General features: G+C 34.7%; 1 protein-coding gene and 1 non-coding gene across 3 annotated transcripts in view; both read right to left on the bottom strand.

Moving 5' to 3' along the window:
* The window catches only part of NBEA (neurobeachin), a 697,365-nt gene that overhangs the window by 231,866 nt on the left and 440,446 nt on the right, over positions 1–25,053 (bottom strand). The window lies entirely within an intron of this gene.
* On the bottom strand, positions 12,103–12,206 carry LOC126017035 (U6 spliceosomal RNA). The gene has a single exon (XR_007498712.1). It is a non-coding gene; the product is annotated as a U6 spliceosomal RNA (small nuclear RNA).

Genomic DNA, 25,053 nt, shown 5'->3' with positions numbered 1-25,053 from the left:
TTAAACTATCACAATAACTCTCTTACATGGAGTTTTACTACATGTATTATTCACTCATATTTACCTTTACCAGCTAATGTAAAAGACATTTGTACAGACAAATAATAAAATATTTATTTGAAATTAAAATTTAACTAACAGTTCAGTGTTTTCAAATAGTAAGATTTTGGTTACAAATGGGAAAGAATGTCCAACTCTGAATCTCATATCCCAACATTGGCACCTGTATAATTTATACCATTAGCACCAGGAATCAACCTCCCCCTGGGGTAGGCCCAATGCCACCCTGGCACCAACCTGCTCCAGGGTAGGTCAATAAGATACCTTTATGACAAGGAAACAGCAACAACTTGAGGTTTGTCCTACCTCACCACGCAATGATGAGATGAAATCAGAAGATGCTTGTACTAGGATCTGTGCAAGAATCAAGATCTCTAAGTACAGAAGACTGACTACAACAGCTGTGACTAAGCAGAATTTGTCCTGGACCACAAAGACTTTAGCCTAGTCTTCATCTTAAAACCTGTGCAGAAAACAAGATCTTTAACTACAGAAGACTGATTTTAACAACCACTAGTGAGCAGAACTTTCTCTGAGACCATAGAGACAGTGGGGTTGGACAGTATGCTTCATGGGTGGAGGCACCTTGTATCTCTGAGGCCATTGGAATTTCCTTTCTAATTTCCCCAATGTTTGCTGTGTCTATGCAAAAAAAAAAAAAAAAGCCAAATCTCCCCCTTCCCACCCTTTTTTTTTTTCATTTTACTTATATTCTGGATAAGGACTCAAGGCTTTTTCATAGAACCTGAATAATTTCAATCTGTCTCATATTTCTATGTCTTCCTACAAACTGAGAAACGAAAAAAAAGTGGATGGGGCCCAGAGGCCAAGTGGTCTCAGGAGCACAAGTGAGGAAAAAAAAAAAAGAGGTCAGATCTTAATACTTATGGTAAAGTCAGACAATAGAATCAAGAGACCCAAACTACAACAAGTTAAACACAAAATAGACCTGTTACACTGGTAATCCTGGGGGCTAGGGGTGGAAGTATGGGATGGATGTGAGGGAACTAGGGTGGAGGTAGGTCAACAGTGGTGGTGGGAATGGCCCTAATTCACTGTTACTAAATGACATACATTTAAATACAACTGTGAAAGACTTGCTACTCACCATAGTCTCAATTAAAAAAAAAAAAAGAAATGAGAATGAAAAAAACCTTTGTATATGTTAACTGGTACAAAACCCAAATGGACTTTCAATTTCTTCATCATTCTATCTTCTTTCACTTTATCAATTTTACTATATTTCTTTCTAGTTTAAAATTAGTAATTTTCTCATGGACATAAAATAAAAGCCTTTCCTCTAAAATCTGGTATAAGACAAGTTTGCCCTCTCTCACCACTCCTATTCAACATAATGCTGGCACACATTACAAATAACAATCAGTGCTGGCTGAGATGTGGAGAGAAAAAAAACTCTTATTCCTTGCCGGTGGCAATGCCATCCAGCCCACCCTTATGGAAAACAATACGAAGATTCCTCAAAAATACGAAATTTGAGCTCCCATATGATCCTGCTATACCACTTAAAGATATACCCTAGGAACAGAAAAATACAAAACAAAACTGCCTTCCTCACACCTATATTTATTGCAGCACTATATACAATAGTCAGACTCCGGAAACAACCAAGATGGCCAACAATAGATGAGTGGCTAAAGAAACTGTGGTACATATACACAATGGAATACTATACAGCTGTCAGAATAAATGAAGTCAGAAAATTTTCCAATACATGGATGGACATGAAAACTATTATGCTGAGTGAAATAAGTCAGAGGGAGAGAGAGAAACACAGAATAGTCACACTCCTCTATAGGTTTTAAGAAAAATAAAATACATTATTGTAATAATGCCCAGAGACAAGAGAGATGAGACCTGGAAGGGCCGTCTCATGATATGAAGCTCACCACAAAGAGTGGTGAGTGCAGTTAGAGAAATAAATACACTGACTGCTATCATGAAAATGTCAATAAGTGAGAGAGTAAAATGTCTGTCTTGAATACAGGCAGGGGGGAGGGATTGGGGACATTGGTGATAGGAATGTTGCACTGGCGAAGGGGGGTGTTCTTTTTATGACTGAAACCCAACTACAATCATGCTTGTAATCATGGTGCTTAAATAAAGATTATTAAAAAATAAAATTAGTATCCTATCTGTCTACTCATGTATATATGTATCTTCAGTTTGTTGCATTACACAATTTTTTTTTCTCCCAGAAGCTCTCCACAATATATACTAAATTAGTTTATTTATCCTTTACAACACATGGATGGTTGGGTGATAGAGGTAACTTTTACTTCATGTAAATAAACCATTTTAAATTTATGATTTTCATTATGTTGTATCATAAATATTCCTCTTCAACACTTTACTTGTTTTTGAACAGAATATTTCAACCTATTCTTAATGAAGAAAAACATTCAAGTTTCTCCTCATTTCTTGTTTGTACTAATATCTTTTTTTTATATAAAAGAATTTCAAATTCTAGTCATATACCTGACTACTTTCTAGTCATATATACCCTACATTTTAACCACAATGCATAAAACTTTTCTAGTCTACTTCGTCCACAATTAATTTCCACAACAAAATAGCTTCTCTCTTATATCTATTAATATCACCTTTTATCTCAAACCAATGATCTCATGCTCTGTTGTTACTTCTTCATATAGAATATAATTTTGGAACATTAATAACAGTAGGGAGTTTACTTCAAGAAAAACTAAACCATCTAGGTTGTCTATTGCTTAAAGAGAATATTACCATTCCTTTCTTAAGTACTGGAGATAGGAGCTCCATATATCTTTCCTCTTTTTATTTTTAGTGTTAATTCTATTGTTGTTTTCTTCATGTCCTAAATATGCACTAATCTCTTAAAATAACATAATTATATAATTATCACAATCTATCTTTCAATTATCTTCATACCTAGTTTTCTTGAGTTTATACTTCATTTCCCTCTTCCATATATTCTTTAACCAGCTGTAATGTTTTTTCTTATTAACACTGAAATTAATGGGATAACCTTAATTTGAAGAGTCCTCAAACTAAGACCTGCAGGCCACAAGTGGCCAACTGATGACGTTTATCTGGCCCACTAGTTGTTTTGGCTGCCTGTCCTATTTAGTCAACCACTTGTCCTAGGTAGGCAGTGAGCTTGTGTTGGATGTGCCGTACACTCTCCAACTTCCCTCCTTCTTTTTGCCTCTTGACTTCTCTCAGTTTCAGGCAGGGGTCCTCAAAGTAAGATTGCCAAAAGCAGTCCCAGAGTTCCCACTGAACATACATACTGGTATGTTTGTTGATTTAACTTGATTTGCTCTTTATTTTATTTATTTATTTTATTTATTTAATTATTTACATTTTACTTATTTATTTATAGATTGATTGGTTTGGTTTTTTTTTTTTTTGGCCACATCCAGCGGCGCTCAGGGGTTACTCCTGGTTCTGCTCTCAGAAATCACCCCTGGCAGGCTTGGGGGACCATATGGGATGCTGGGAATAGAACCGTGTGCCTCCTGCATCAGCGACATGCCTTACTGCTGTGCTGTCTCTCCAGTCACTTGTTCTTCGTTTTAAATATTGTATTTATTCCTTTTTTAAAATCATAATAAGATATGTGCAGTGTTCATAGTGTTCATAAATTTTTAAACTATAATCAGACATCCAATGGTCTGAGAGACAGTGAACTGGCCCCTCTTCAACGTTTGAGGACCACTTGATCAACTGTTGTCTATAATTTCTATTACAACTGTTTCTTTTTTCTTTTAGGATAGTGTTGTCTCTTGGTTTTCTTCCTTACTTCACTGAACATCAATTTTCACTATCTCCTCTGGATCATTTTCCTCAGTTGGTATTCCTTGCTAATGTTCTCAATTCTTATGTTATATTATCTGTTGGTATCTTAAAGGATGCTTATGTTATTGACCCTAGGAAACATAATGACAACTTTTAAATTTTTGTTTTGTTTTATGTTTTTTGGTCCAAATTAGAAGTGCGCAGAGATTATATCTTATAGTTCAGGAGACCATAGGGGATGGCAGAGTTTTTAAAAGTCAGGTTGGCCACCTGCAAGGAAAATGAGCTATCCATTGTATTCTGACATAAATATTTCTCCTACGATTTAATCATTATATTTAGCCACCTTTATGCCTTTTACATATGAATAACCTATGGTGTAACCATTAAAATTAGAACTCAAGATTCTTTTTAGAACCTATTATTACACAAAGATGTCTGTTTCTCAACTAGCAGAAAATTCTGTTTCTCAGTATTCAAGGCAGAAACAGAAGGTAAATTATCTGGCTATAAGTTAAATATTCATCCATGATTTTTCTTTCTGTTGCAGTTGCCTTCTATGGTAGAGGTTATGCGCTCTCTCTTTACTTTCTCATTTCTCTTAATTGGTTTTGGGGCTATAATTGACTGTGCTCAGGGATGACTTCTGGCAGCCTCAGGGGACAATATGTGATACCAGAGATCAAGACCAGACCAGACACATGCAAGGCAAGTACAGTATCCTCTATGCCAGGGGTGGCGAACAAGTTCGACATAATTACCCAAAATTTTAAACTGCGAGAGTCAGAGAGCCACACCACACAGTTACCTGCCAGAACAAACACTTACACAAAAGCATATAATTTTAACTATAGTCTATTAAACACATATTGCATTTTGCCACTTTGAGTGAGGGTAAAAATCCTGCAGTGATGGTGAGGGTGTGCTGCGTCCTCCACACTAAGAACTACCGGCAAGATGTGACCCAACATGTGCCACAGGGATCCCCTGCTCGCTGGCCCGTAGAGTTGTTTCCGAGGGATGGGAGACGGGAGGACTCAGCCTGGGGCGGGACTAAGCGCTCGGAGATCTCTCCTCAGAGGTCCCTCCTCAGGAGCAGCAGAACAAAATCCAAACTTGGGAAAGAGCCACAGGATACAAAATGATGAATAGAGGCAAAGAGCCGCATTCATTTTGGCCGGGAGTTGCATGCGGCTGGAGAGCTGCGTGTTCGCCACTCCTGCTCTAAGATCTCTCTCAAGTCCCCATTCTTTAATATTTTTAAAAAATCTCCACTGGCACATGGTGATGTAACGGTCACTCTTGGTTGTTTTGGAGGTCTCTCGAATGCAAGGCATGTGTTATATCATTTTGAGTTATCTCCCAGATCCTTCATTATTTTTAATAGCTTAAAGCTAGAATATTTTATCACTCAGTATTTATGTATACATAGTATACCTTCTTTGTGCATTCTACCATTTTGATATATGGGTATAAGAAATATAGCAAAATTTTACTTTTTACCCAAGACTTCTGAATAGATTTTAGGGAAAACACACAGATTAGGGTAAACAAAAAAATTGTGGGGGCTATACCCACTGGTCTCAGGGTCTACTCCTGGCTCTGCACTTAGGGATACAGTGGCTAGTAAGGGAATCATATGATAGCCAGGGACTGAATCCAAATCAGCCATGTGCAAAGCAAGCTCCTTTATATCTCTTCAGACCCTTACATTTTTAAAAGAGCACTAATTTATACTATGCAAATAGTAGAAAAATCAAGTGATATATGATTTACTCAAAAGATCTCTTTTAATTAGAAGGAATAAAAATGGTACTTCTTGTCTTTCTTCTTCTTTTTGTCTTGAGTCCCCTTCCCAGTGGTGATCATAGATTATAGGAAGGACTCTGGTAGGGCAAGTTGATCTGGGCTTGGTCCCTCATTTGGACTATAGTTCTCTAAACTCTGCCATCACAAGTGATCCCTTAAAACAGAGCCAGAAATAATCCCAGAGCATTGCTGAGTGGGGCCCTAAAACAAACAAACAAAAAAATAAATAAAAGCAAGACTTTAGTCTCTTCTGTTAATGAAAGATATAAAAATAAAATAAAGAAATGAAGAAATGTAAGAACAGTATCTGGAAATCTATCCAGTAAAAAGGACAAGGCGAGATATCATAAACTTATTATTGGAACACTATGCTGTAGCCAACCCAAATGCTTCTTTAGTACCACAAAATGTTTGTGATCCCCAATACCATTTTATTCTACTGAGTACTGGGAGTCAAACCCATTTGTGAACAATGTAAGAGAGATAGTACTGGGCTTAAGGCACAAAGGTCCTCCTAGATTGATCCCTAATATCACAGGGCACCTGGGAATTATGGGATGTGGTTCTGAAGGCCCCCAACACAAAAAGGCCTCCAGGTAATTTCCTGCTCCACAGGACTGTAGCAGCAGCAATCCTCAGACCCTGGCTTTGAACCATCAGGCCAACTGGCAGAAAATATCTGACGGGCAACTTAGCATTAACTGAAAGGCTCCCCACAATCAATCCAGAAAATTTGAAAAGAAAAATAACATGATAGACATGGCAAGTAAAGAAGTCAACCAGGTAACATTAAAAAAATTAATAGTAACAGGAAAAAAATAGAAATAGGAACCAAAATCCCAACAAAGTAATGAAGGCCTGAGGTAAGGTGATAGTGGTTGACAAGAATAAAAATAAAAACTGATAAAAGGATGAGAATCTGCAAAACTAGTTGGTAAAAAAAGATAGGACAGTAGAAAAGAGAAAATGAGGAAAGGGAGCGAAAGACTTGGCAGCCTTTGAGTTAGTGACCTGACAGTTTGAAATCATAACAATGTCTCAAGTTAATGACTGAAACAGTGAAGAAAAGAAGAAGCAGTTTGAGCTATGCTTTTGAGTTCTACTCAAGAGAAAGAAGGTAAAAGAAAGATTTAAAGAAGTGAGGACATCGATGTGGACAATGCTTACCTGGGTGCAGAAAATGCACAATGCTTAATAATGAGTTCAGAAGTGGAAGTACATATTTGTGGTAGAAGCAGCAATGCATTTAAACTGAAAAGGCTAGAGAAGCAAGAGAATAAGGAGCTAAGTTAAAGCTAAAAATTGAGTCAGTGAAGAAAGGCAAACAGGGTCATGAATGGAAGGAGGGAGTCAGCACAGATGTTGGCATCACAAATTATAAGATTCACATCCCATTAGAATATCTTCAGTAACTTTTCTAAACTTCATACTTATTATTTCAAAAAATAAAATAAGTCTCTACTCTTGAGAGCATTATGTCCGTCCTTTTGAAAGGTTATGTATGTTCTGTTCCCAGTTAGAAGGGATGGTTCAATATCTAACTTCAATTGTTTGCCCTTCTTTAGTTAACAATATATTTTGAAAGGATATCTAAATAAGTTGTGGGGTAGGAGTGATAGTACAGTGCGTAGGAACTTTGCATTGCATGCGGCTGACATAAGTTTGATTCCCGGCATATCATATGGTCCCCTAACTCACTGGGAATAATTTCTAAGTGCAGAACTAGTAGTAACCCCAGAGCACTGCCAGGTGTGGCCTAAAAACAAAACAAAACAAAACAAAATAGTATTCTAAAAAAGTTGAGATGCTTCTTGTTCTAGCTCAGCGCTGCATATGCTAATTCTGGGGCTATTAGAAAAATCCCATTCAACTATCTGCTGCCCACAAAACTTCATATATTTTTTCAGTACAGAGTCTTGCATAGAATACATGTTCAAAAACTATTATTATTCCACTTGTCGAGAGGCTTTCAAAAACTAAGAGGATGTCAGTGAAGCTAAAAGTATTTTTAGAATCTGTAAGTCATAACTATGATAAACTTAACTATAGTCTCAATATCATTATCTCACTATCAATATCATAAATTTAATATTCAACAGCTAAATTGCTTCTTTCTATTCTTTCATATTTTTTCTTTTTTTCTCCATTTTTATACAGATATTGTTAAGCATTTTTTTATACCATAGGCCCTGTTTTAAATTCCAGGTATGCAATAATGGGTAAGCAATGTTCGCCCTCATTATAAACTTATATTTTGGAATTGAAGATATATTACTTTGGGCAGGGCACTTGCTCTGCACACCATCAACCCTTGGTACCCTACAGTATGTTCCCCTAAGCCCTGCCAGAGAGGTTACCAAATTAAGAGCTATGAATTAGCCCAGTGGGCACAAAACAACTAAAAAGAACTAGATTTGATTGCATATTATGAAATAGCTTTCTTTTAGATAGACAACTGTTTTATTTGATGCTAGTATGACCACTCAAACACTTTTGTACTTAATATGTAATGTAACTACTTCACTTATTTTATCTCAACCTGCTTTTTTATAAAAAAAAAAGTATGCTTCTAATAACAACGGTAAAAAAAAAAAAAGACCTTGGGTTTAAATAGGGGGGAAGTGATGCAGATACTGCAGATAGTTCCATAAAGGTACCAGAAATTGCGCAGTCGGTGTCTGTGTGCTCAGAAGATAAAGCAATAGTGACAGCAGCATATGATGTCAGAAGGGCTAGAATGGAAAATAGGGTGGAAAGGGGCTAATTGTAGGGCTAATTGGTCATTTCAAAATTTAGACTTTCACTCTGATGGGATACCATTAGGGAATTCTGAATGTCAGGGTGGCATGATATGATTTCCATTTTAGGTGGGTATTTTGGCTGTCACATCAAGAAAAGGATGTCAGGTGTAGAGCAGGAATGAGCTAAGGAAAGAAGTCAGGGTGCTGCTTGGATAACTAACTGTACACACTAGAAGTCATGGTAACTTGAACAGGATGAAGCTATTAAATCAGTGAGAGGGAAATGTAATATGGAGAATGTGTTGATGTATCAACTTTGAGGTATGAAGACAAAAAGCAAGGAAGGATTCAAAGATGGCAGCCAAGATACTGACTTATACCTATGGAAAAAAGGAGTCACCATCCATTGAAGCCTGAATGAGTATGAGGTGCAGGTCAGGCCAGAAGGGCAGGAGCTCAGTTTGCAAGTTGTAGGTGATAATATATCTGACATGTGAGAAGATGTGGGGAAGACAACTGGAGATAAAAGTTTGGAGATAGGGGAGAGGTCTTAGTTGGAAATATAAATTTGAAATTTATCAATGTACATTATTGGGGAAAACAGAATGAACACTCACTCACTCCTTTACCACAGCACATCTGTTGAGAGCTGTCAAAGCAACCAGCAAAATTAACAAATTCTTCCACTGGGAAGAGCAGGACAGATGATACTCATTTAATTATTCATTTAACAAATATATCCCTAAGCTCTACACTAGATAAGCTCAGGAGCCTAGGGAAAGAAAATGTGATATGGTCTTGAGTAATGCACACAAGAAATACAAGTTAAAAGTGTTTCATGTATATTAACTTCTTTAATCCATGTTTCATTTATATTAATTTCTTTAATCCCTATAATATAGATATTGCTATCCTGTTTCATGTATTAGAAAAAAATTAGAGAAGATAAGCTTAGTGTGATAAGTGTGCTCTGAAACCTAAACTCCAAAAATCTGGCTCAAAAACCTTAACTATGGGGCCAGAGAGATAGTACAGTGGCAAGGAACTTTACTTTTACATGGCCGGTCTGGGTTCAATCTCCGATATCCCATAAGGTCCCCTGAGCACTGCTGGGTTTGGCCCCCAAACCAAACTAAAGCAAACCAGACCAAACACAAAATTAAAACCTTCTTGAATTCTAAACTTAGAGGCATTACTGGACTTTGAATTTCTATTTCCTAATTTCCTACTAATGAAACAAATAAGAGTAGCAGTATCAATGTCTAGGTGATGTTGAAAATATGAAAGTGCAAAATATACAGAGACATAGATTACAATAAGAACAGAGCATTACCTCTCTGTCTCCTTTTAGTAATAACTAGAAATCTAAGCAACAACAATGATCCACAATTTTCTTCCCCTACATTGGAGATCCTAAGAATTTTAATATTAAGCTGATGCTCGGGGAAAAAAGTAAAATAATGCTTAAAGAGTAATGACTGAAATTTTATCAGAGCAGCACTTATTTTTGTTTTCTTGGACCACACCCAGCAGTATTCAGGAATTTCTTCTCTCTCAGGGATCACTTCTGGTAGCGCCAGTTTCACTGCAATATCTCCAGTCTGCAGCAATGAATACTGCATAATGAGAATTAGCAATTTCCAACTAGTTCCTAGGACAATAAGTGCATGAGTTGGTGACCCACACAATATAAGGTATTAATGTGCATCTAAAAGAAGAATTTGGTCCTAAGACATTTAAATCTGGGCTCCAGAGTATGCTGGGTATTAAATACTGACATCAATAAATGAACACAATTTTCTTTTATTTTTGTATCACATCAGGGTTTAGGATTTACTTCTGACACTGTCCTCAGTGTTGGGGACTGAACCTGCATTTTCAGCTTGCAAGTCAAGTGACTTGCTGTATCTATTCTTACAATTCCCAAAACACTCTATTGTTAAAATCTGCCTTAATTTCAAGACAAAAGTAGATAGGAAGTAGGGTACAAAAATCTACTGATTTTTGATTAAGGCTTCAGTATCTTATTTACAGACTAAATAAATAAACTTATAGTCTTTATTTGGCAGTTATGTCTATCCTCATTCTAGTATGACTTCTACAAGCTACCAGATCTTAACCTTTACAACAAAAGTGCCACTTATTGCAAAAATTATAACAGGAACATAAATAGATAGAATTTAAAGTGCTACAGACCCTGGAACCACTGACTAGTGGGTGAGGGCAGGCAGGAAATGCCATGCTTAACATTGCTAGGACAGTATTCAAGCAGTAGCTTTGAAATATGATGCTATTCAAATGATTTTAAAAAGTCTTATTATTTTCCTTAGAAAACGCATTCAGAAATAGAAATCCACAATTATTGTTCTCAAATATTTTGTCTGTGGGATTTACTTCTTAATACATTTTCATAGGAGTTCTAGGCTTGTGTGTTTTTACCCTACTACTTAATCACAAGTGCTAGAAACATTTTAGAGAGAAACATAAAACCAAGGTGGTGAAGAATTGACATCTCTTCAATATAGAAAATAAATGAGAATATAAATTTTTATTTTTAAATGAGTTTTATTAGCATTTCAAAATACCTGTTATTTTTAATGTTCATCAAATATACAGAAAAATAGAATAGCTATATCAACATAATGCTGGGAAGGTGATAGGTTATGTCTGGAAGCATTCTTAAGAATTAGACAAGAGAGTATGGATAAATCATTAACTGTGTTCCGGGCTTCATTAGTTCTAATTATTTCCCAAATATGCTCCGCAAAATGGACTTGGGTCAGCTGGGACTGACACACAAAGAGAAGACAACTTATAAACTCCTTGAAGCACAGGAAGAGTTCATAAAACAACTGCTTGCACATTTAGATTCATGTGATAACACTTCTTATTGCATAAGCCACCAGATGAAACAGATGGGGCAGCTCTTCACTTGAGAGTGTGCCTTTTGTAAAAAGCACTGGACTTCCTTATTCCCCATTCAAGACACAAACTGCATAAAAGCCAAATCAGAGGCAGGCTGTCTTTGTATTTTATTGCTTACAAATCACAGCAATAGAAAATTAATGAAAAAAAAAAATCTCATTTTGGAAAAAAATCTTGGCAAATAAAACATCTGCCTCCATTTACTGAAATTTAAGGCTTTAACATAAATAACACACTCACAAAATTTAATGGTATATTTTTATCGTTTCAGTAAAATAAAAATATAAGTTGTTTTCTCATATCCTCATTTAATATTGGCTATCTTTAATTTCTTAATCTTCTGAAGATATTTTCCACAAAACTATGTTATTGAATGGAAACTTTTTTATATTCACCAATTCCCTCCAAATAATTTTATTCACAGTTCAAGGCATTCCTCTTGAAGAAAACAATAAAAGCAGAATAGATCTGAATGGTAAACCTTTAACAACAAGCATAGATTTCTACCTATTAAATATATTACCAACAATAGGCTTTTCCTTTGCAATGCTATATGGAAGTTACTCTTACAATCAAAAAGTTAATTTATTTATCAGCCACCCCAATGATATTGTAAATCCTCTTATCCAAGTTATTTGTATTTAAGTTGAACTTTTATGTGCATTAAACACACTTTAACATCTAGATTCCATCTGTATACAAAACATGTCCTGACAAGAAAAGTTGATAAAGGTAAACATATATAGTTATTTTTTTTTATTTTATTTTTTAAAATATGGAACGCTTTACAAATTTGCGTGTCATCCTTGTGCAGGGGCCATGCTAATCTCTGTATCATTCCAAGTTTACTATATGTGCTACCGAAGTGAGCACATATATATAACTATTTTATACTGTGGGATTTATTACATATTTTTAAAATAAAATCATGAAGATCCCACACTAGGATTTTATGTGTTCACTGATTATTTTTGCAGTGCCGTGGATCATATGTGTATGATGGGCTCATGTATGTGAGGAATGTAGTTTACTACTGAGTCATATTGCTTATCTCACAATTTTAAGAGTTTGAAAAAGTTTACAAAGTTATGGAGTAGTAAATTTATTCTGAGCTACTAAGTGTATAAGATTCTTTGCATAGCTGGGCTGAGTAAAACTGAAAATTTTCATACTTAAATTCTGTCTTGCTATGAATGCTGCATGTATAGCATTTTTCCGTCCATATGTCAAACATTTAAAAAATGTAATATCTATCAAAGATTATTCAAAAATCTAACATACAATTTGCTATTAGTAGATGAACCATAAAAAATAGCTAGAAGATTCCTACCACCAATGCCCATCAACTCTCTACCCCCCACCTCATGTCTGTATTTGAGAAAGGCATTCAATTTCTCTTACATACTACCATTGTCATGATAGTTGTCAGTGTAGTTATTTCTCTAACTGCACTCACCACACTTTGTGGTAAGCTTCATGTCATGGGCCAGTCATTCCAACCCTCATCTCCAATGTCCCTGTGTATTATTACAATATCTTTTATTTTTCTTAAAACCCATTGATGAGTGAGACTGTTCTGTGTCTATCTCTCTACTTCTGATTTATTTCATTCAGCATATTTTTCATGTCCAACCATGTAGAAGAAAATTTTATGACTTCATTTAGTATTCCATTGTATATATGTACCATAGTTTCTTTAGCCACTCATCTGTTGTCCATCTAGGTTTTTTCCAGATTCTGGCTACTGTAAATAGTGCTGCAATGAATATAGGTGTGCAGAAGACATTTTTTGTGTTGTATTTTTGTGTTCCTAGGGTTTTATTTTTGTTTGTTTGTTTTTGGTTTTTGGGTTATACCAGGTGTTGCTCAGGAGTTACTCCGGGCTCTGTGCTCAGAAATCACTCCTGGCAGGCTCGGGGACCATATGGGATGCTGGGATTCGAACCACAGTCTGTCCTAGACCAGCTACATGCAAGGGAGATGCCCTACCGCTGTGCTATGTCTCTGGCCCCATAGGGTGTTCTTTTTTTAACTAAAATCTAACTTCAAACATGTTTGTAATCATGGTATTTAAATAAAGATATTTAAAAAAAGAAAAAAGAAAAAATAATCGGAAAGTTGTTATAAATATGTTTATATGCTGCTCTTAAAATTCATAATAACTATTAATTATAAAGAAATGACTCCACATCACTAATTAGGGATATGCAAATCAAAACAACAATAAGGTACCATCTCATGCCACAGAGACTTGCACACATCACAAGAAGACCAATCAGTGCTGGTGGGATGTAGGGAGAAAGGAACTCTTATTCACTGCTGGTGGGAATGCTGTCTAGTCTAGCCTTTATGGAAAAACAATATAGAGATTCCTCAAAAAACTGGAAATTGAGCTCCTATATGATCCAGCTATACCACTCTTAGGGATATACCCTAGGAACACAAATACACAACAAAAAATGCCTCTGCACACCTATTGCAACACTATTTACAATAGCCAGAATCTGGAAACAACCTGGATGCCCAACAACATTGAATGACTAAAAAATCTGTGGTACATATAAACAATGGAATACTATGCAGCCATCAGAAAAAAGTTATGTTGGGACCGGAACAGTGGCACAATTGTTAAGGCATCTGCCTTGCCTATGTTAGCCTAGGACGGATCGCGGTTCGATCCCCCAGCATCCCTATAGTCTGTAGGCCAGGAGCAATTTTCTGAGCGCATAGCCAGAAGTAACCTTTGAACATCACTGGGTGTGGCTACCCAGGAATAAAAAAGACCAAAAAATAAAATCAGGAATTTGTCCTATACATGGATGAACAGGGAAACCATTATGCTGAGTGAAGTAAGTCAGAGGAAGAGAGACAGACACAGTGTCACTTATCTTTTGGATATAAGAAAAATAAAAGGCATTTTGTAAAAACACCCAGAGTCAAGAGAGCTGAGGGCTAGAAGGGCAGCCATGATATAAAGCTTACCACAAAGTATGGTGAGTGCATTTAAAGAAATAACTACACTAACAACTATCATGGCTTTGATAGTGAGTGAGAGAAATAGTATGCCTGTCTTGAAGAGAGGCAAGGGGGTTGGGAGGAGGAAGAAGGTGGGTATTGGTGGTGGGAAGGTTACACTGGTCAAGGGGTGTGTGTGTATGTATGTATGTGTATGTGTACGTGTGTGTGCGTGTGTGTGTGTGTTTTAAAACGGAAACCCAACTACAAACATGTTTGTAATCATGGTGCTTAAATAATATGTTATTTTTATAAAAATAACTAGAAGAACAAGATAAAATGAGACAGACAAAAAGAAAAATCATGTACCCCAGGAACATATAATGCAATTACTAGGATACTGGCTGCTATACAGCTCAGCATTTTTCATGTTATAAAGGTACCAAGCCTTAAATAAAACATAATGTTATATTTCACTTATGAGAGCTCAATTTTTACTTTTACAATGCATTCTAGAAGTGACAAATTTTAGCGATAGCTGTTAAAATAAAAGATGTGCACGAATAAGATCTAACGTATGAGGTAACTGAAAGATAAAAAATTTAATTTGATATCTTAATTTGTACAACTTTCTGTTAAAAAGGGAGCCAGAAAGAAAATAGACACCAAAAGATAGATATTTGGGGGCCAGAATGATACTACAAGGGCTAGGGCATTTGACTTGCATGTGGTCAACCTTTATTTAACTGCTGGCACCCTGTATGGTCCCCCAGACCCCTAACAGGAGTGAAATCTTGAGAGTAGAGCCATGAGCAAATCCTGACCAACATCTGTTTTGATCCAAAACTGAAAATAAATTAAAAAAGAAAGAAGATAGAAAGAAAGAAAGAAAGAAAGAAAGAAAGAAAGAAGAAAGAAAGAAGAAAGAAAGAAAGAAAGAAGAAGAAAGAAAGAAAGAAAAGAAAGAAAGAAAAAAGAAGAAAGAAGAAAGAGAAAGAAGAAAGAAAGAAAGAAAGAAAAAAGAAACAAAGAAAGTAAGAAGAAAGAAAGAAAGAAGAAAGAGAAAGAAAAGAAAGAAAGAAAGAAAAAGAAAGAAGAGAAAGAAAGAGAAGAAAGAAAGAAAGAAAGAAAGAAAGAAGAAAGAAAGAAAGAAAGAAAGAAAGAAAGAAGAAAGAAAGAAAGAAAAAGAAAGAATTAAAAGACGTGATGGATGTTTTGGGCCTGGGAGAAGAGACTCAAAGAGCTGTTACTTATGTTTTGTATTCAGGTACAACTTTGGAATGCCATAGTCCCTGAACAGCATCAGGTGTGCACCAATGTCATCCCCCTCCATAAGGAGAGAAATTTCAAGAAGAAAATTTTTATTAAATATTAGGATGGGGCCAGAGAGATAGCACAGTGGTTGGACAGTTGCCTCGCATGCAGAAGGACAGTGATTTGAATCCCGGAATCCCATATGGGCCCCTGAGCCTGCCAGGTGCGAATTCTGAACATAAAGCCAGGAGTAACCTATGAGCGCTGCCGGGTGTGACCCAAAAACCAAAAAAAAATTAGGGAAAGTTTTCTAACAATTGGAACTGTTTTAATACAGAAGTTCTATGTGAATAAACAATCAAAATTTCATTAAAGGATGAAAAAGGAGACACTGGAAGTATGAGTCAATAAGAATTATAATATATATTCTTTGGAGTTTTCTCCAGCCATGGTATAAAATGAGCTATGAGTTCAATGACTGATGAGATAGATCATTTTCCATTACTAGTTGCATGATAAATTTTAATAAGGTGCTCATTTAATTTTATAAATTTTTATATACAATGCAATTGTTATTGAGCAGTAGTACTATTTAGTGAATATAAGTAGAATTTTACAATTAAAATATGCCAGAATATCATGGAGAAATATATCTTATAGAATCTGTCCCAAAGAAAATTAATTAATGAAAACAAATTGACCTTCACAGAATTTTTTTTGAAACTGCATTATTTTTATATTTATGATTAAAAAGGCATTTGCATGATGTTTTCAATGGAAAGATGTAGATTACAGTTGTCTGTTCTGATGTCACATAGTAAAACTAAATGCATAAAGAAAAAGATATACTTTACTCAAGTAACTGCTGAAGTAATTATTAATCTTTAACACTTTTGTAAAGGTTGAATTAAGTTTAGCTTGCATTATAATGAAATGTCTAGTTAAATCAGTCCAATTTTATTTTATTTATTTATTTTTGGGGCCACCCCAGAGACACTCAGGGGTTACTCCTGGCTATGTGCTCAGAAATCGTTCCTAGCTTGGGGAACCATTTGGGATGCTGGGGGATTAAATACAGTCCATCTGAGGTCAGTCCCATATAAGGCAAAGGCCCTACCGCTGTGCTACTGCTCTGGCCTCATATAAGTCTAATTTTAAATCAATTAAATTGTGAATCTATATCTCTATAGATCTATTTCAGAGTTTCTTCCTATACATGGGGAGAATGACTATATTATATTATTTATATGAAAATTACAACATGTCTCAATATTCACTGAATTAAAAATCTTTCTCTTTTTTTTTTTTTTGTTTCTGGGTCATATTTGGATATGCTCAGGGGTTCTTCCTGGCTCTGCTCTGAGGAATTAAATATTAGCAGTGCTTGGGGTACAGAGTCTAGAAACAAAATTGACCTCATGAAAGGTCAAATGTACTAGCCAATGTAATCTTGTTCCGGCCTTAAATAAAATCTTTCTTAAAACATATCAATAATATTCATAAATGCAGGACTATAGTTTAAAATTATTTCTAGACATAGGCATATATGAATGCACTTCTGCAAACATACATCCACATCTAACTCTATAACACTAAGTGTCTAAATAGCATAGGACTTAGAGCTTCTGCTGTCAGATCTAGTTCTGTACTCACTTGTCTGAAACTTAGTTTTTCTAACCCACATTCTTCTTCTAAATGGGAATCAATACATCAAGGAGTCAGTAAAATAAAAATCTTACCAAGCAATAGTCCTTATTTTATATCCTCTATTTATCTCAGCTCAAAATTATTATTATTAGTTTTAATAGGATCAAACTTATCAAAACTGTGCTGGGAGGTCTAGAAAGGCCATGTTCACCTATGATGATGCCTATAGGGGCTAAGGTCTACTATGTTGGTGCCATGCCCAGTGGTGTTAGTGTTGGGTGGATGAGGCATAATGGGCCCCAAATGAACTCAGGGCCTTTATTGCCAGGGATGTATTATGGCACTTGAACCATATCCCTAGATACTAGCTCAGAATTATTTTAAATAATCAAACAAATGACTGCATATTAAAGTTTTATGCACTCAAATAATAATGCTGGAACTATCATGTATTATGTTATCTAACAGATTATGTATTCAGCATGTGTCTCCTTTTGATAAATGGTGGTCATTGCTATTTTAAATAAACCATATATGTTAAATGTATCATACAATAATGGCAAATTTTTAATGAACAACTGAAAGCAAAAGGTCAAGTATAGAAAAAAACAATTGTTAGCACCATTATTCTTTTTGTTGTTGTTGTTATTTTTGTTTTTTGGGTCACATCCGGCAGCACTCAGGGGTTAGTCCTGGCTCTATGCTCAGAAATTGCTCCTGGCAGGCTCAGGGGACTATATGGGATGCCGGGATTCAAAGCACCGTCCTTCTGCATGCAAGGAAAACATCTTACCTCCATGCTATCTCTCCAGCCCCAATCATTATTCTTAATTGTTGGAATAGTACATAGATTTTGAAGGAAGTAACAAGCATTTATTTGAAATAGGTTGGAACTATATACACAACAGGAAAATAGAGGCTTTACCAATCAGGTGAAAAGAAGGGAACCTCAAAATCTGATCTGTTTTCTGGCCTAAATAATCTGGATGATTTCCTCAATTGTTACAACACATGGTTATGGAGTTAACTTGCTTTTGTTTTAGCACCACACCCAGTTGTGTTCAAGGCTAATCCTGGCTCTGTGCTCAGCAAACATTCATGGCATGGTTTGGGGGACCATATGCAGAGTCAGGGATCAAACCTAGCACTACTGTGGCAAGGCAAGCATTTGCCTAATGCATTCTCTCTGGACCAAATGTGAGTTTAACTATATACTCTAGTTTGGTTGTGAAATCTATCTTACTTGGAGTTTCTCAATGAACAACATTTACAGCACTTAAGGATAAAGTAATATAAATCACACAAAAATGAAAAAATATAAAAAGCAAGTCAGTTTTCTATATTGTTCTGATTTTTGTTTCTTCCAGATACAGATATTGAAAAATTATCACAGTCGATAATTTCATTCTGACATGAGTTTAAAAGGTTAAGTTACTATCTGAAGAAAGGTAATCTGGTTGCCTTTCACAGCAGCCTGCAAGCTCTGCAATCTGCATAGAGAGGGGCATTTGTCATCATTAGCTGAGCTGTGACAGCTGGCACCCAGGGTGTCCCAGAACCAAGAAGTGGTAGAGACACACTTGGTTTAGGTTGCCAATAAGTACAGTAGGTTTCTTGAGGATCAGGTCTACTTTATGAAAAGCTTTGTGATGTAACTAACAGCAGTGAACATATTTGAATTTTCTGTAACATGGATAATACACTGATAGCACATAATTAGCAGGTTGCCTCTAGACAACAAGATGCCAGATTATGGTATGAATGGTTTATCCACTGCCTGCCACTTAGGGAGGGAGAATTGTTTTCAGCACCCTAATAGCTTCAGTAGAGTGCTTTTCCAACCCCACCCCTTTCCCATGGTAGGGAAGTGATCAATTGATCTAGGATCTTCAAGAAAACAAATTGAAGATAGAACAGCTCTCAGATATATTTTAAATCTTGTAGTAAACAATATTTAAGGCATTAGATATAAACTAGATTGTAACCACCCAATATAAGATCCATCCTTTTAATAATCTCGCTATGAAACTTAAGTCATTTACATAGGTGCACTATTCCAGTAATTTGAGGGATATGTAACTGATAAAATATACATTTAAAAGCAGATAATATAAGTAGAATATTTTTAAAACCAAAAAAATGCTACTATCAGTTTAAAACAATGTGTTTATTATATTTTAAAAAGAACTGTTTAAGATTAAAAATTAAATAAATGTTTTCTTGTTAGTAGTAAGCTACATAAAACAAACGGAAATTTAAATTAAGAAATAAGCTGACCAGTTCTTTGAAAAAAAAAATAAGAATGCTTTAAATCCCTTTAAAAATCATCAATGCTTGGAAACATAATCAATAACACTCGGCTTTATATTATTATGTAAACTAGTTTTCCACAAATAAAACTAATTTTTGTGTTAATGTAAAATCTATGCAAATACATGCAGTCATTTATCAGGAAAGCTGACAAGCATTCCATATTGGAGGGGGAAATGAAACTGCCTCAAGAATAGAGGCAATTAATTATTTCTGTATTTTTTCTTCTTCTGTCTTGAGGCACAAAAGTTATCCATCCAGTTAAAACAGCAAATGAAATAAAGAGATTTTTTTTTTATTTAAACACATATGGCTTTTGCCTGCAATACTGATCACCACAAGGTCTACAGATGCCCGTGGCTAAATTGTACACTGGCAGATGCACACAAGGGAAAACTGTGCTAATGCAGCGTGGAGAGCAAAACAAATGAAGAACTGAATTTGCTAGTAAGGGGGGGGGGGCACAACAAAAACACAGGACTCCCCACCCCCCAGTCTCTCTTACATCCCCCAGTGACGAATGCAATTTGCTTATCAAATACAGGTTCAGGCTGCAAAAAATTTAACCTTGGTCTGTTGTAAAGATTTGAAACTGATTTTGAATGAGGAAAGTGTTTTTTTATATGTATGCATGCACATTATGCATGACAATGTTTATGCAACATATTTTTACTTATATAAGCTAGTAATATTTAAACTTCTTAAAAAGTACAGTTAAGAGCTTATGGCATTGAAGACTGCCATTGGAGGATATATTCCAGGATAAATACTGTTGGAATTTCTAGTTATTATTTTCAAAACTGGGTTTTGTTCAAGGCTGGGTTCTGAAATCTGTAAGGGTCATTGTGTAACAATCTTACAGAGTGATACTACTTTTTGGTGGCAACAAGAATCCTATATTGAATAGTCGTTTACTCTTAACAGATTAAGGTAAAAATACACTGAAGACAATCCAATCTTTAACTATCTAAAACTGTGTGTGCTTGTTTGTGTATAAGTGTTAAGCGTATCTGACTGTGTTCATTTGTGTATGTGACATATAGCTTCATGCAAAATCTATTTTGCAAATCATAGGTATACTTTTTCAAAATGGTTTCAGATTATTTAGAAAGCAATAACTTCTTTCCTAATAGCACTGAAAACATATATAACATTACAATTTCAATTGTAATTAACACATTAAAATTAAAAAATAAAATGTTTAAATATTTTTTATCTTGGGGGAAGATATAGAAGATCAGTTCTATTATTCCAAGAGTTAAAAGGGTAAAATACCTGAAAGATCAACATTATCAATGAAAATGCTCTCATTCTTCCAATTTAAGTATTCTCGTATTTATAGTCACCTAAATTTAAATGGCATTGTATACTTATATAAAATTAGGGCTATGAGCATATGCTACAAACTGTGTATATTTTAATTACCATAGCTCTAATAAACTCAGATCCCCCACTACTTAAAAAGAATTTATAAAAACCTAAAGTCAATCAAAATTTAAATAATGAGATGTATTTTTCTAATGATAGAAAGCAAGAAACATTATATACTTCAAATATTGCTAATATATTAAGAACAGTTGTTTCTTGCAATATTTATTTAACTATAAAGTATAAGCTATATTCACTGATGTAATATATTCTTGCTAACTTGAAATAAGCAATAAACTTAAAAATTTATCTTTAACCAAGCACTACTATCATATACCTTGATATTAAACAACTTTTATATAAAGCAAAACTGATAAACCTTTCACTTGTATATCTAAATTACCATTTTGTATTCTGCCTGTTACTCAGTGTTTGGATTAAAGCTGTTCTTAAAATAGAAAAACGGTAATATAAGAAAGTCTAGCTTTCAGAAATAAGTGTAGAATGTACAGATTTTTATATTAAACTAAGACATTCATCCATTCATTACAAATCATAAAACAAACCAAGAGAAGAGAGAGAGAGAGAGAGAGAGAGAGAGAGAGAGAGAGAGAGAGAGAGAGAGAGAGAGAGAGAGAGAGAGAGAGATGGGGAATTAAGGAAACTTTGTGGAGGCTGAAATGCTCTATATCTGTGCCAGATATGATTTGGCTATATATTTGTCAGAATTTGGAGAATGACAATTTATATAAAAAAGTACTGTATGCAGATTACATAGCAATAAACTTGACTTCAACTAATGAAGAATATATTTCACCTCAAAATAATACTATACTTAGTATACTCAATACATTGTTATTTATCTGCAACACAACACAATATAAATTTTTCTCTCTAAGCTTTTGATTTGATCTAGGTATATAGATAGATGAATGAACACTCCTATGACAAAAATGTATTAGTATGCTTGACTTAGTAAGGAATAATTTACTTTTAATAAATAGTAAATATTGATATAGTAGAATGCATAGTATCAGAATAGTGAATATATGTAAAAGTGAAAAGAAAATGTTATTTAAATGATCTGTTCTCAGATAATGTTTATAATTTATCTCTATAAATCTGTAAAGAAAGTTCCTATTAATTAATGGCATTCATTTTTCTATGAAGTATTTTTATTGTGCACAATATATTGCTAACGGTCTTTTATTAAAATTGTGACTACAGTTACTGATCATTAAAAATATAAACCCTAAAGGAACTGCTTTGTTTATTACAAAAATGAGGTCCAAAACCATAAATTAGAAATAGGAAAGGTTATTTTAGACATACAATCACTGGAAGTTGATTATGTATATACCATCTTCTAGTCTCAAGGTCACTTTGAATATTTTCAGTAGCTTAATCACATACAGCATGAAACAGTAATGAGAGCTATGTAGGCCTGATGACCTACTACCGTTATATAGATTAACAAACACTAACAGTAACTGATTTCACTGTTTTATCTAATTGCAATAAAAGTGCAGGTTACTAAGAAAAATAAGGATATATTCATATATGTATATGCCCATAAATCCAGTTTAGTTATAGATAACAGAGTTTTTGGCATTCGCATACAAAATCATGTATACATGATATATATAAAAGATACATTTGAACTGAATATTCCTACCTCAATGATATCTAAATAAAAATATAAGCTAGACATTGACAAAGTGAATTTAATATACTGAGTATAAAGAAACTCATTCTTATATACAGAGTATAAAGATAATGCTAACTTTCTTGAGGGTGTTTGAGAAACTGGGATATCAGAATCATCACTTCTTTCACTAATACTCAACAAATGAAAAGAACATCCCAGTGTTCTGAAGTGTTTGAGAGGAGTTATCTATCACGACTTATTTTGAGCAATAAGACAATCTTTTGGTGGGAAAGCCCTATCTCAATTTCTTTGTACTTACAATATCTTAGATATATGTGTACACAGTTAACTGAAATGAGCAACTGAGATAATTACCTAAAAATATGCTGGGCTTAATTTTATTTGGCTATCATAAGATAATTAATTATACAGAATTACTCTAAATCTACAAATCAAACAGTGAAAAAAATTCTGCTAAGGTATGCTTCCAACTTTATATTTAATCTTAAAGCTACTTTCTTTTCCACACGCAATTATACCAATCTTATGTTCATATATTTATTCAGTAACTCCATAGTAATAAAAAATTTTATTATAATTTTAAGAATGAAGAGAATATATACTTTTTAAAAAATAATCACAATTACCAGGATGTTTTGATTTAAGACGTAAACAGGGTTTAAATTATATAGTGAGTTCAACTTTCTACTTTGTAGGAACCTGATATTGAATATAAAATACTGTTAAGCGATTGTTGCAAAGTTTTCCAACTATGTTGGTTCAAGTGTTCTTATACAAGGAGTCACAGGAAGAAAGGTACAGATGCTATCAAATTAGATTACCAGAAAAATTCTCTCTATTTTACTTTATTTAATGTGACACAAAAAGAAAACCCAGCACAAATATCTGTCTTTAATTTCTCTAGTGTAAAAAAAGAAATATATTGGGTCTGGCAGAATGAAACAGATGAAATAGGCTAGATGAATTTTTCAAAAAAGAGGAGGAGGGGAGAGAAATCAGATGCATACAGTGAACCTTCAAAGCCACTCCAGCAGTAGGGATAAATAATTTAATAATCTCAACTTCATATTCTTTTTATCTTCCTAGTGTAATAAGCACATATTAAAAAATAAAACTTGAAATTCATGAATACTTGTGAGTAAAATAGTAGCCAGCCATATTTAAACAAAAACCCACACAAAATATCTATGTGCACATTAAACATGTGTAAAGAGTATTGCCAGATGCATTTTTTCTAGATAAAAGGTCAGAATTGCTGAAGTTTATGAACATGCAATTCAAATTTAAATTAGAACTTGTTTTTGAAACTCATAAACCTGCAATCCTATATTTTAATGTAGTATTTTCTTTAAACCTAATAAGGTGACTACCTATTACTTTTTGTGTTACCCACATGGGTTAGAGAGGAAGCATAAGTTATCTAAGAAATCACAGTTCAGGAAAGATTTCTTTGCCACGTAGTTGGAATGTGCCAACATATTGAGGATAACAATATTTAGTTACTTCACTTCATTAACAGTATTGAAATTGTGATAAACCTGTGTTTGTGAATTTTTTATTTTTTTAAATGGTCATTGTATAGGCAGCTGCCTAATACACTAAGAAAGCAAAATGAAAAATAAAGGAACAGAAACCCTTTAGAGTTGAAAGTCTCAAATACCATTCAAATGGCAAGCATCTCAAAGAATTATTAAATCAAGAGATTCTTGTGCCTTTCCCTTCAATTAGGTCGGTTTTCTTCAATTATCTTTCTATTATTAGCTCATGTCAAGGATGCCTGTACAGGACACCACTGAAAACAATTAAGTCCTTATAAAGCATGGAACCCACATAGCTTCTAGTAGGAAATACTATATGATTATGTTTACAGTAAAAAAATAATATAAAACTGGAGTCACTGAGTTGTTTCATAAACTTCTAACGTCGGTAAATTGATTTTCCACTCTCCCTGTATTTATGCAACCATTTGAAACAGCTAGTTCAAGAGGTCGAATGATACTTTCGAAAGATTTGACTAACGTATAGTTTTTCTTCCTTCTTATGAGTTTATCTCCAAAGCCAAGGCTGAAATCGGCTCAATTAAGGTCCCCCTCCCCCTCAAAAAAGTGCTAGACAATCTAAATCTCTCTCTCTAGGTTATTTCAATTAAAAGACGAAAATCACACTCTCCGGAATAGTTTAATTTTCCCTTCAACAATGAGATGTCCAACATCACTGAAAGGATGCAGCTCCAGAAGGCAATTCATTTCACGTGCTCAGTGTAATAGAAAATCGCTGTGTTGCTGCAACAAGCAGAACTTGCGAGGGAGTATTATTCTAGGGCGCCCGGTTCACCCACGGTGAGAATGGCGGGCCGGTGAATCCTCTGTTATGTAAATCACTGTCAGCTCCCAGGGTGAAGGGTGTCGAGGGAGGCAGCCCCGAAAAACAAAACAAAACAAAACAAAACAAAAAAAAACAGAAAAATAAAATACAGCCTTGGCTTCCTAGAGACCCTGCCACACTCCAGGGCTAACG

Source organism: Suncus etruscus, chromosome 8 (assembly GCF_024139225.1).
Source record: "Suncus etruscus isolate mSunEtr1 chromosome 8, mSunEtr1.pri.cur, whole genome shotgun sequence".
NCBI lineage: Eukaryota > Metazoa > Chordata > Mammalia > Eulipotyphla > Soricidae > Suncus > Suncus etruscus.
This window is presented reverse-complemented; position numbering and strand designations above follow the sequence as displayed.